This window comes from Oryctolagus cuniculus, chromosome 21, assembly GCF_964237555.1.
Source record: "Oryctolagus cuniculus chromosome 21, mOryCun1.1, whole genome shotgun sequence".
Classification (NCBI taxonomy): Eukaryota; Metazoa; Chordata; class Mammalia; order Lagomorpha; family Leporidae; genus Oryctolagus; species Oryctolagus cuniculus.
The window spans coordinates 31,865,561-31,877,563 of NC_091452.1; the positions used below are offsets into that span (position 1 = coordinate 31,865,561).

The following is a 12,003-nucleotide window of genomic DNA, read 5'->3' on the forward strand; positions in this document are numbered from 1 at the left end:
CTCTCATATGGATGGCAGGAACCCAACCACTTGAGCCATCACCTGCTGTCTCCTGGGGTGCACATTAAGAGGAAGCTGGATTGGAAATAAAGGAGCCAGGATTTGAACACCATGCTCCCACATATGGAAGGCAGACAGCATAATTGCTGCCCCAAATGCCATCCCCCCAACAAAAGGGATTTTACAGGTGCATTCATAAACCCAAAGTGAGGGGACCTTAGCAACATACAGGTGCAGAGAGAGAAATCCGCTACGTCCAGCTGCCTAGGAGAGGCACTTCTTAAAGTGGTGTCGAGCTCACCAGGGACATGGACAGTCGAAGAAATTCATCAGGGAGAGACGGAATCCTGGCCCTGTGGCTGGATGTGAGCCCTGTGAGCCAGCCCCAGGTGTCTCCACGGGGTCCCTGAAAGCAGCCTCCTGCCCTCCTGGGGGACACTGCTGGCCCTGGGGACCAGTGGCGGGGATAGGTACTCCTGGCCCTGTGTATGTATTGTCCCAGTAGCTGCTTCCTGCTTGCCCCACTGTGGTGTCAGCAGGCCCCGTGCAGCCAGTGCTCCCTCACTTGAACAGATGTTCCCCTGCCCCTGACCCACAGCTGCCACCTCAGTGCCAGCGATATGCCAATCGTTGCAGACATCTGGAATATTCTTTTCCTTTCTCTGTTGACCTTTGTGCTTCTGCCATCTCTCAAACTATAAACCAAAATAAATCCATTTTTTATAAAAATGATTTATTTATTTGAAAGTCAGAATTACACAGGGAGAGAAGGAGAGGCAGAGAGAGAGCGAGGTCTTCCATCCACTGGTTCACTCCCCAGTTGGCTGAAACAGCCAGAGCTGTGCCAATCCAAAGCTAGGAGTGAGGAGCTTCTTACAGGTCTCCCATGTGGGTGCAGGGGCCCAAGGACTTGGGCCATCTTCTACTGCTTTCCCAGGCCGTAGAAGAGAGCTGGATCAGAAGTGGAGCAGTGGGCTGGCATTGTGGCTCACTTGGTTAATCCTCTGCCTGCAGCGCTGGCATCCCATATGGGCACCGGATTCTAGTCCCAGTCGCTCCTCTTCCAGTCCAGCTCTGTGCTGTGGCCCAGGAGGGCAGTGGAGGATGGCCCAAGTGCTTGGGCCCCTGCACCCACATGGGAGACAAAGAAGCACCTGGCTCCTGGCTTCAGATCAGCACAGCGCTGTCCATGGTGGCCATTTGGGGAGTGAAGCAACAGAAGAAGACCTCTTTCTGTCTACAACTCTACCTGTCAAATAAATAAAAAAAAAAAGTGGAGCAGCCAGGACTCGAACTGATGCCCACATGGGATGCCGGCACTGCAGGTGTTGGCTTTACCCGATGCACCACAGTGCCGGCCCCAAACCCACTTTCAGATTTCTCCAGAGCACCTTTGTCCCCTGCAGTCACCACACAAGCAGGGATGCCACAAGACTGGCAGATTCTCAGCAAAAGCCTTGGAGGCCAGCGGTGAGAGGAAACATTGAAGCTGCTGAAAGAAACCATCCTTGAAAACTGAAGGAGATGGGGCTGGTGCTGTGGTGCAGTAGGATAGTCCTCCACCTGCGGCGCCGGCATCCCCTATGGTTCATCTTCTGATCCAGCTCTCTGCTATGACCTGGGAAAGCAGTAGAAGATGGCCCAAGTGCTTGGGTTCCTGCACCCATGTGGGAGACCCAGATAAAGCTCCTGGCTTCAGATCAGTGCAGCTCCAGCCATTGCAGCCATCTGGGGGAGTGAACCAGAAGATGAAGACCTCTCTCTCCATCTCTAACTCTACCTCTCAAATAAAATCTTAAACAAAACACTGAAGGAGAGGCACGGGACTTGTGATGCGGTGAGTTAAGCTGTCACTTGGGTGACCAGCTCAAGTCCTGGCTGCTTCACTTCTGATCCAGCTGCAGGCTAAAGCCTTGAAGCAGGCAGCACATGATGGCTTCAGTGTTTGGGCCCCACCACCACCACCACTCATGGGGGAGACCCAGGCTGAATTCCTGGCTTCAGCCTGGCCCAGCCCTGGCTGTTGTGCACATCTGAGGAGTGAACTAGCAGATGGAAGGTACTTTCTCCCTCTCCCTCTTCTACCTTTCACATACCTAAAAATAACCTGTACAGACGGACGGGGGCTGCTGCCGCCTTCCGATCGCTACAGCTCCAGATTGTGTGACACGAGCACTGATGGACTGACAAAGCCTTTTGTCTTTTGTTCCCTTAAAGAAGCTGTGAGCAGCTAAAGGGGCATTCTGGCTGAAATCCATGGAGGACAGACTCACTAAAATATGTGACTTAAAATGCTGTTTTGTGAAAATTTTGAAATGTTCAGCTTTCCTCTGAAGTGCCTTAAGTAGATGCCATTGTCATATTAATGGTTTTTAAATTATATGTTTCTAAAAATTTGAGAGGCAGAGCTACAGAGAGAGGGAGATGGAGAGACATCTGCTGCTTCACTCCCCAATTGGCCACAACAGCCAGAGCTGGGCCAATCTCAAGTCAGGAGCCAGGAGCTTCCTCCAGGTCTCCCACATGGCTGCAGGGGCCTGAGCACCTGGGCCATCTTCCACTGCCTTCCCAAACCATTAGCAGCGAGCTGGATCAGAAGTGGAACAGCTGGGACTCAAACCAGCACCCATATGGGATGCCAACCCTGTAGTTGGCAGCTAAAATAACTTTAAAAAATTACCAGAAAAACTGGTTAATAGAAACAATATAAAATGAATTCTGATACTAATAGCAAAGTATGTGGTGTGGGGTAAGTTTTTATTTTCTATGAGGTTATAATTGGCTCAAAATATGTTGCTCTATCCAAGTCTTGTGATAATCATAAATGGAAACCTATACTAGATACAAAAAAGATAAGGCTAATCAAGTATATCACTACAAAAAAATCAAATCACAAAGATATCAAGGGGCTGGTGCTGTGGCGCAGTGGTTTAACGTCCTGGCTTAAAGAACCAGCATCCCATATGGGTGCTGGTTCTAGTCCTGGCTGCTCCTCTTCTGATCCAGCTCTCTGCTATGGCCTGGGACAGAATAAGATTGCCGAAGTCCTTGGGCCCCTGCACCCATGCGGGAGACCCAGAAGAGGCTCCTGGCTCCAGATCGGCACAGCTCTGGCCATTGCGGCCAACTGGGGAGTGAACCAGCAGATCGAAGACCTCTCTCTACCTTTCCTCTGTGTAACTCTTTCAAATAAATCTTAAAGATATCAATAAAGATGACAAAATAACTACAAAACAGATTTAACTAAATGAAAATACAGCAGTCAAAACTCTGGGTTGACACGCGAGGGCATTGTGGATGGCGTCGTGAAGAGATGCGCACCCTGCCCTATGCACAGCAGTTTTGTTCAGTGAGCAAGATGTGCAAACAACCCAGATGTCCATCAGTGGGCAAATGGAAACAGAACATGTGGTTTAGACACAAAGTGCAATAATCAGCCTTTTAAGAAAGGGGGGGGGGAATCCTGTCATTTGTGACATGAATGAACCCAGATGATCATATTTAAGATTTATTTGAAAGGCAGAGTCACAGAGAAGCAGAAGCAGAGAGGTCTTTTATCTACTGGTTCACTCCCTAGATGGCTGTAACAGCTGGAGCTGCGCTGATCCAAAGGCAGGAGCTTCTTTCCGGGTCTCCCACATGGGTGCAGGGCCCAAGGACTTGGGGCATCTTCCACTGCTTTCCCAGGCCACAGCAGAGAGCTGGCTCAGAAGTGGAGCAGCCAGAACTTGAACCAGCATCCACATGGGATGCCGGCACTACGACAGCTTTACCCGCTATGCCACAGCACCAGCCCCAATAGAGGGTAGTATTTTAAGTAAGATAAACCAGAAAGCACACATAAATGGACCAAACTTGCTCTGCCTCTGTGGCTTCCTGGGTTCTACTATTTCTCCATGTCCTCACCTGTTGGGTAGGGCTTCACTAAGCCATCGACTTGGAGAGCAAAAGACACAGTGGAATTTGTACCACAGCATCAGCCAACTTAATCTACACCTGCTGCTGTAACAAAAAGCCTGATCCATGAACAGAAATCTGAGTTCTGGGGCTGGGGAGCCCAATCTAGGCACCAGTAGATGCTGTCTCTTTGAAGAGTCTGCTTCCAAGATGGCACCTCACCGTGTGCCCCAGAGGAAACCAACACATCCCCACATGGCAGAAGGGCCCAGCTGGGACCCTGAGGTCCTTTTATAAGGTCATCAGTCCCATTTATGAGGGTTCTTCATGATTTGATCCTCTCCTAAAGGCAGCCCCTCTTTGGAAAAAAAACTTGAAAATCAGAGTTATATGGAGAGGGAAGAAACAGAGGGCTTTCATCCACTGGTTCACTCCCCAAATGGCCACTACAGAGCTGGTCCAGACTGAAGCCAGGAGCTTCCTCCAGGCCTCCCACAGGGGTGCAGGGGCCCACGCATTTGGGCCGCCTTCTACTGCTTTCCCCAGGCACATTGGCAGGGAGCTGGATTAGAAGTGGAGAAACCAGGACTCAAACTGGCATCCATAGAATATTGTCTCTATAGACAGCAGCTGAAGCCTCCAACACAGCGCCGGCCCCCAAGGCAGCCCCTCTTAAAATGCTTCACATTGGTGATCGACGCACTAAGTTTGGGGGATACCTTCGTACCACGGCACCAGTGGAAGTGGTTCCTTTTGATAACATGATCACAAACATACCCATGTTCACTAAGTGATCCATTCACTGTGGCTCCCTCAGCCGACTGCTTAACCTATTCCTGTTTTAACCTCCAGCCTCATCAGCCCGTTCAGGCTTCCGTACCTGCATTTCCTCTGCTTAGGCTCCTGTTCCATGTCCTGTGACTCCCGGCCTCAGTGTTCAGGCACCGTTCCCGGGCTACCCACGCATACGATGCTACCCCCCCTTCACCCCAGTGACCTTCCACTGCATCCTGTCCCCGTGCCTCTTGTCTGAAATTGTCCTGCTTCTTGATGTAACCTGCCGATCGCCCGAGTCACCCATCTCAGTACAAGTTCCTAGAAACATGAGAACCACGCATGTCTACCACCCCTGCCCCCAGCACTCAGCCCAGGGAAGGGCAGAGCCTCAAACACCTGCATAAGTGAATGCACTATGCTGACAGCTTTCACACAAAAAAGAGGGGCCGGTGCTGTGGCGCAGTGGGTTAACACCCTGGCCTGAAGAACCAGCATCCCATATGGGCACCAGTTCTAGTCTTGGCTGCTCCTCTTCCAATCCAGCTCTCTGCTATGGCCTGGGAATGCAGAAGATGGCCCAAGTCCCTGGGCCCCTGCACCCACATGAGAGACCTGGAGGAGACTCCTGGCTCCTGGATCAGCACAGCTCCGGCTATTACTGCCATCTGGGGAGTGAACCAGCAGATGGAAGACCTCTTTTTCTGTCTCTACCTCTAACTCTTTCAAATGCATAAGTCTTAAAAAAAGACCTTAGTTTTACAAGTGAGGAACTGAAGTTTATCAAGATTAACTCAACCATTTTTACATGCCCACCCACCCCAAAAAAACAAATATGCAAACTGCAGAAAAAACAAAATGGAAAACCAGACAAAAGGGACACCTGTATCTAGAGATCCTTCACAAAAAGTCTCATTTGGGGCGGTGCTGTGGTACAGTGGGTTGAAGCCCTGGCCTGCAGCACTAGCATCCCATCTGGGCACTGGTTCAAGTCCCGGCTGCTCCATTTCCAATCCAGCTCTCTGCTAATGGCCTGGGAAAGCAAAGGATGGCCTAAGTCCCTGGGCCCCTGCACATGCCTGGGAGACACAGAAGAAGCTCCTGGCTTTGGATCACCTCAGCTCTCTGGCTGTTGCAGTCATGTGGGGAGTGAACCAGTGGATGGAAGCCTTCTCTCTTGCTCTACCTCTAACCCTTTCAAATAAAATAAGTTTAAGGAAGGATTTTTTTAAGTGTCTCATTTGTCCTTATACCAGGCATCTAGAACAGTCTAGGACACAGCAGAGGAACATCTAAGTTCAAGTTGAAGCCTCAAATCCCTGAGACCCGAGTACAGTTGATGTTGTAAGATAGAGACGAGCATGAGATCATCCTTTATGTTGAAAGTTAAAATATTCTTCACAAGTCAGATCAGCTGGGCCCTGCCTCTCCCATCGTGCCAGAACACCTCCTGCAACAAGGTGCCGGAGTCTCGGCCAGCGACTAGAAGCTACCCAGACACGTGCAAGTAAGGACACTGAACCACGGCACTTCCGCTGACTGGCTGTGCGCGCACTATTGCACGGTGGAGCTCTGCACAGCTTTCAGCCCTCAGCGCTACGCAGTTTGTGGGTCTCGCGTCCCCCATCTGATCCAATGCTGTCCAGCTTAGCTTAGCCATGGTTTGGCTTCTAAAGCAGCGTTAATCCAGGGTGGTCATCCACATGTCCAGAGCATTCAACAAGGATAGGATACTTCAACATTCTTCAGCTCGAGCACTGCCACACACCGTCTTATCTGTAGGAGGGGCAGTTTAGGAGGTCGTGGGAGATGACCACCCCGGGGTGGGGGCAGCAGCACAGGGCTGGCAGCAGGAACTCAGGTGGCAGCAGGAGCTCAAGACCACCCCCACCCAGCAGTCTCCAGGGCGCAGGCATCACGTGGAGCAGGCTGTTGCTGCCCACGCCCACGTTCTGCAGGTGGGCAGTGTGAAGTCTGTAGGACAGATGGGTAATATCGGTGCCCAGAAGTCCACATCTTAAGGTCTCCAGTGGTCTCTGCATGTCACTAAGACAACACAAGTAGTTATTCCCAGGGAGCTGAGGCCAGCTCTTAGCTTGGTACAGCTCCATTGCCCCCCCCCCCCACACCCTAAGACGACCATAGGAGACCATCTCCTCACTTCGAGAGGACTTCAGAGTCAGGCGCTCTCCCATACCTACCGTGGATGCTACATACACATTACTGGGCCACTGCTACCCACGTGAGCCTCACTTCTGCCACAGAAGCTATGAAGGTCAAGCTTTGGAAAGATCTCTGCACACTAGGGCTGATCTGTTCCTAGGTGACGAGTTTGGGAAGATGCTCCACCCCCCCTTGCACCCCTTTTCCCCCCAACTGCTAGCTTCCTAGTTGAGCAGAAGGCCTACTGGAGTTTCCACAAGCTCACCATTTGTGAGAGGGGTGCCTAGCCTAGCCATGAAGACAGCAGCACTGCACAAATGTGGTGCTAGTTTGATTCCCAGCTCCAGCTTCCAACTCCAGAGCCCTGCTCATGAGGGATTCAAGGGTTCCTGCTGTCCTGGATTGAGCAGTGTCACCACCCACCCCCAAGTGCATGTCCAACAGGAGTCTTTGAATGGAAATAGGGTCATGGCAGATGTGATCAGGTCAAGGTGAGGTTAGACTATAGAGGGTAGGTCCCTAGTCTGTTGACTGCAGTCCCTTAGAGACACAGACACACAGGGGAAGAAGCCATGTGGAAACAGGGGCAGACTACCTGGACATGCCAAGGAGTGCAAAGGATCACCAGCAAGCAGCAGGAGGTAGAACATCAAGCAACAACTCCTCCCCCGGAGCTTTTGCAGGGAGCACGGCCATGTCCACACCTTGACTTCCGACATCCAGCCTTCACTTACAAGGGAATACGTTACCGTGTTTTCAGCCACCCAGCTTGGGATCCTACGAAGGGACCCCTGGGAGTCTACTACACAGGCCATTTCATATTCAAACAACCCTCCACGTGCTCACCTGGCAGCTGTGTGGCTGGCCCAAGAGACAGCAAAGCTTACGGAGGTAGTCCAGCTTATCCAGCCAGGAGAAGGCCACAGGAGTTCCTGGAGATGCACCGTGGTGTGAGCAGGTCTGCTCCTGCTGGGGTGGGGGAGGGGGAATGAGCCAGGTCGGGTCTGGCTGACCCTGCAGCCTGTGGCTGCCAACATCGGCTCCCCTTTCCCCAGGATCTTCACCACAGGGGGCACAGCACTCCATGAGCAAGCAGCTTCCTGCCCTGGAGGCATGGAGACCCTCCCCGGGCATGGAGGAGACAGGACAGGAAGTGGCGACTTCCTGTCAGAGCAGGAGACCATCTCACTCTGCCTTGGAAGATGAGAGCAAGGCAAGAGTCCCCCAGCTCTGGGACCCATGGAGGCTCCGGCCTTGGATCTTTTACTAGCCTGGCCTTGGCCACGACCGAGTCCGGCCCTGTCTTGGCTAGTGCGTGTGCGTGTGCATGTGCATGTGTGACACAAAAGGGATGAGAGATCTCCCAGCACATCTCCCTGCTAGGTAAAGCCCAGCACCCTCAGCTTTGGCCTTCTGTGAAGATGGGCAAGGATACAGGCTCCTTCAAGCAGCTGCAGCCCTGGGATGCAGCAGGCCTTTGGTCCCCGTCCCTCCACAGGCCACCAGCTGCCCCACCCCACCTGCCACCCCAGGCACTGGGTTTGTCCACACAATGCTTCTCTGCAGGCCTCTCGTCCCTTCTCACATGCAGCCCTTTGTCAGAGGGCCGTCCCCACTCCTGCCCACCTCAGGCAGACCTGACCTACACCCAACAGGTGCACGTCCACGGAGGCTTCCACCCCGGGGTGACTCCCACTGACTGTGCCTCTGCCTGCACCTCCCCCTGCTCCAGCCTTACCTGGGTGAGCACACTGACTGTGCCTCTGCCCGCACCTCCCCCTGCTCCAGCCTTACCTGGGTGAGCAGCGGGACCACAACTCCTGAGCCATGGCTACTCGATGATCCCAGCTGGAGGCAAGGAGAGGGCCAGGCCTGTGCCATCACTGTCCATCTTCGAGCAGCCGTCATCAAGGGCAGGGTCAGGAAGAGGGAGCTCTCCAGGAACAGGACACAGTTGAGTCCTCAGCACTCAGCAGGCTCCACACTGCAAGATACAAGACACCGAGAGGGGGACTGGTCTGTGCATCTCCACCAACCCGAGAACAAGACGGGGGAACCCTCAAGCAATCCCACACCGCTCAGCCTCTTCCCATGTCATGCAAGGGCAGCCCAGGCCTCCCCGCTGACAGCAACATCCTCACCACCCACTCCTGCTCATGCCTCGAGCAGAGACCCACAGCTCCCTTTCTGCCCAAGAGAAGCCACAGGGGCTTCTTCCAGTCCTGGACACTTGGGGGCTGGCAGGAAGACAGACATCTCAGCATATCCGCTGTTCCTTAACAGGTCTAAGTGGAGAGAGCTTATGTCCCCTCCCAAACCCCCCCCCCCAGGGAATTCCCATCAGCACATGCACAGGTTCAGGAGCCAGAGAGAAGGTGCACTGAGGGCTTAACTTCTGTGCAGACCGCAGCTCAGAGCTCAGCTTGTAAGGGGACAGGGAAGCCACCAAGAATCAAACCAGGCTGGTGGCCCAGGCATGGCCCCAGGAAAGTGGACTGATGGGCGAGGCCCAGCTTCCTTTCCCAGCCAGGAATCCAAGCCTCTCAGCACAATGGCCCTCAGCTCAGGAGTCTGCCAGGTGACAGACCAGGAGCCTAAGTGCATCGATTTGGGAGATTTCTCACAGCGAACAGCCAGGCACAAAGGCTACACTCTACAGCGCTATCTGCAACTGCTTAGGCACCGCCTTCCTGTCGCTCCTCCTCTTCATGGAGGAACGACACTAAACCCTGCCTAGGCTTCATATCTGAGTCATGGCACCTTCATGTCGCTCCCCCTCTTTGTGGAGGAATGACACAGGACCCTGCACTGTTCTTTTGTCTGCTCGGCCCTCCCCGGGTTTGCTGCTGGTTCTTCCCGGGTTGGCTACCGTCCCTTCCACCTCCGTGGAAGGGCGGTTCCCCCTAGCCACTTTTCCCCACTTCCGGGGGGGAGCGGCACACCGCCGGCCGGCTCTCTCGGGGGCTGCACAGGTGTTCCTTCAGATAGATGTTCCTTTTAGATGTTCCTCGTGCATGTTGTCTCTCTCCTCCTTTATAGTCCTCCTCCGCCAATCCCAACTCGGCTGCCCACACGCCGAGTATGCTGCTCTCCAATCAGGAGCAGGATCAGCTCCTGGAGGTCATCACTCAAGTTGGCAAGAGGCAGCTGCGTAGAAGCTGTTTCCTCCTCTCTCAGCGCCATATTGTGGGAGAGCAGATGCATAGAATAAGTCTTAATTCCAGTAACAATCTAGTCCGAGTTGCTCCCCACAGATCCCCCTTTTTTATTTTTGGCGTTGATACGCGCCTGTCTTCGGTGCCCCGTGGCACACACTCTGCTCTGCTTGCTAGAGTTGCCCACAGGGTCTTACAAGCCCTACCAATCAGGCAAACCGAGTCCGGGTCCTCTCTTCGCCATGTTGTGAGGAGGTTTTTAGGTGCTGATGCGTGCCTGTGTTCGGTGCCCTGCAGCGCATGCTCTGCTCTGCTAGAACTGCCTGCAGGTGCTTACAAGCCCTAGCAATCAGGCAAACCGAATCCAAGCCCTCTCATTGCCGTCTTGTGGGGAGACTTATTGGTGTTGATTCGTGCCTGTCTTCGCTGACCTGCAGCCGCCCACAGGTACTTATCGTCTTACTAATCAGGCAGACCGAATCCAAGCTCTCTCATTGCCATGTTGTGGGGAGGCCTTATTTTTCTCTATTTCTCTATCTCCGGGCATTCCTATTTCTCCCATTTTACTTCTATCTTCCAGCATTCCTATTTCTCTCATTTTACTTCTAAACTTCTGTTTCTCTTATCCCTGCGGCATCCCGACGCCCGCCCCGAGGCTGCTTCTCGGCGCCTCGCCCCGTGGCGGGTTTCCGGCTCTGCGCCGCTTCAGCCCGTGCTTCTCTCATCTGCGCGGCTTCCTGGCGCCTGCCCTGCGGCGGGCTCCCGGCTCTGCGCGGCTCAGCTTCGCGCGCTCCGCGGTCTCCACGCCCTTCGCGCCCGCACCACGGCCTTCGCGCCAGCCCCGCGTTCCCTATCTATTCACGCCCCGTGCTCTCTGCACGCGGTGGCTTCCGCGAATCACACAGCGTAGCTCACGTTTCCACCACCGGCATTCAGTCCAAGTTACCCGGACTAACCTGGCGAATTCCAACCTGGCAGCCCACGTCTCTGCCTCTGGTTCCAGATTTTCGCCTTTTGCTCCTCGGGCTGACTTAAGAATTCCAAGCTGGCTTACGTCTCCGCCTCGGCCTGCCCCCGCGGCTTCAATTTCCCTAACATTTTTCTCTACCCGGTATGTTTCCCTAAGTTTTCTTCCAACAATATTCCTCCCTCATTTCTCCTGGCCTCTCCCCACAGTCCGTATCCAAGTCTAAGTTTCTTCTAGGTTTCACTTTCACTTTCAACCTGCAGTCCGTATCTGAGTCTAAGTTTCTTCTTGCTCTCACTTTGAATCCTAACTTCTTTCCCACAGTCCGTATCTGAGTCTATGCCTAGGCTTTCAATAGCTTCTTCCGGCACCTTTTCCGTCCGGCTTTTCCCTAGGCTCTTTGCTAGTCTCTCTCTCCGGTATTTTCCCACTTCTTCCCGTTTCTTCCCTCCTGGGTTCCCTATCCGAGTCACGGCACCATTATGTCGCTCCCCGTCTTCGTGGAGGAGCGACACAGGACCCTGCGCTGTTCTTTTGTCTGCTCGGCCCTCCCCGGGTTTGCTGCTGGTTCTTCCCGGGTTGGCTACCGTCCCTTCCACCTCCGTGGAAGGGCGGTTCCCCCTGCCACTTTTCCCCACTTCCGGGGGGGAGCGGCACACCGCCGGCCGGCTCTCTCGGGGGCTGCACAGGTGTTCCTTCAGATAGATGTTCCTTTTAGATGTTCCTCGTGCATGTTGTCTCTCTCCTCCTTTATAGTCCTCCTCCGCCAATCCCAACTCGGCTGCCCACACGCCGAGTATGCTGCTCTCCTCCAATCAGGAGCAGGATCAGCTCCTGGAGGTCATCACTCAAGTTGGCAAGAGGCAGCTGCGTAGAAGCTGTTTCCTCCTCTCTCAGCGCCATATTGTGGGAGAGCAGATGCATAGAATAAGTCTTAATTCCAGTAACAGTCTAGTCCGAGTTGCTCCCCACAGATCCCCCTTTTTTATTTTTGGCGTTGATACGCGCCTGTCTTCGGTGCCCCGTGGCACACACTCTGCTCTGCTT

General features: G+C 53.6%; 1 long non-coding RNA gene across 1 annotated transcript; it reads right to left on the reverse strand.

Moving 5' to 3' along the window:
• Window positions 1–5,897: 5,897 nt before the first annotated feature.
• On the reverse strand, window positions 5,898–9,403 carry LOC138847408 (uncharacterized). Its single transcript, XR_011385204.1, has 3 exons — window positions 8,629–9,403; window positions 7,681–7,766; window positions 5,898–6,717 (listed from the first exon to the last, which is right to left on the reverse strand). It is a non-coding gene; the product is annotated as an uncharacterized lncRNA (long non-coding RNA).
• Between the last annotated feature and the right edge of the window lie 2,600 nt (window positions 9,404–12,003).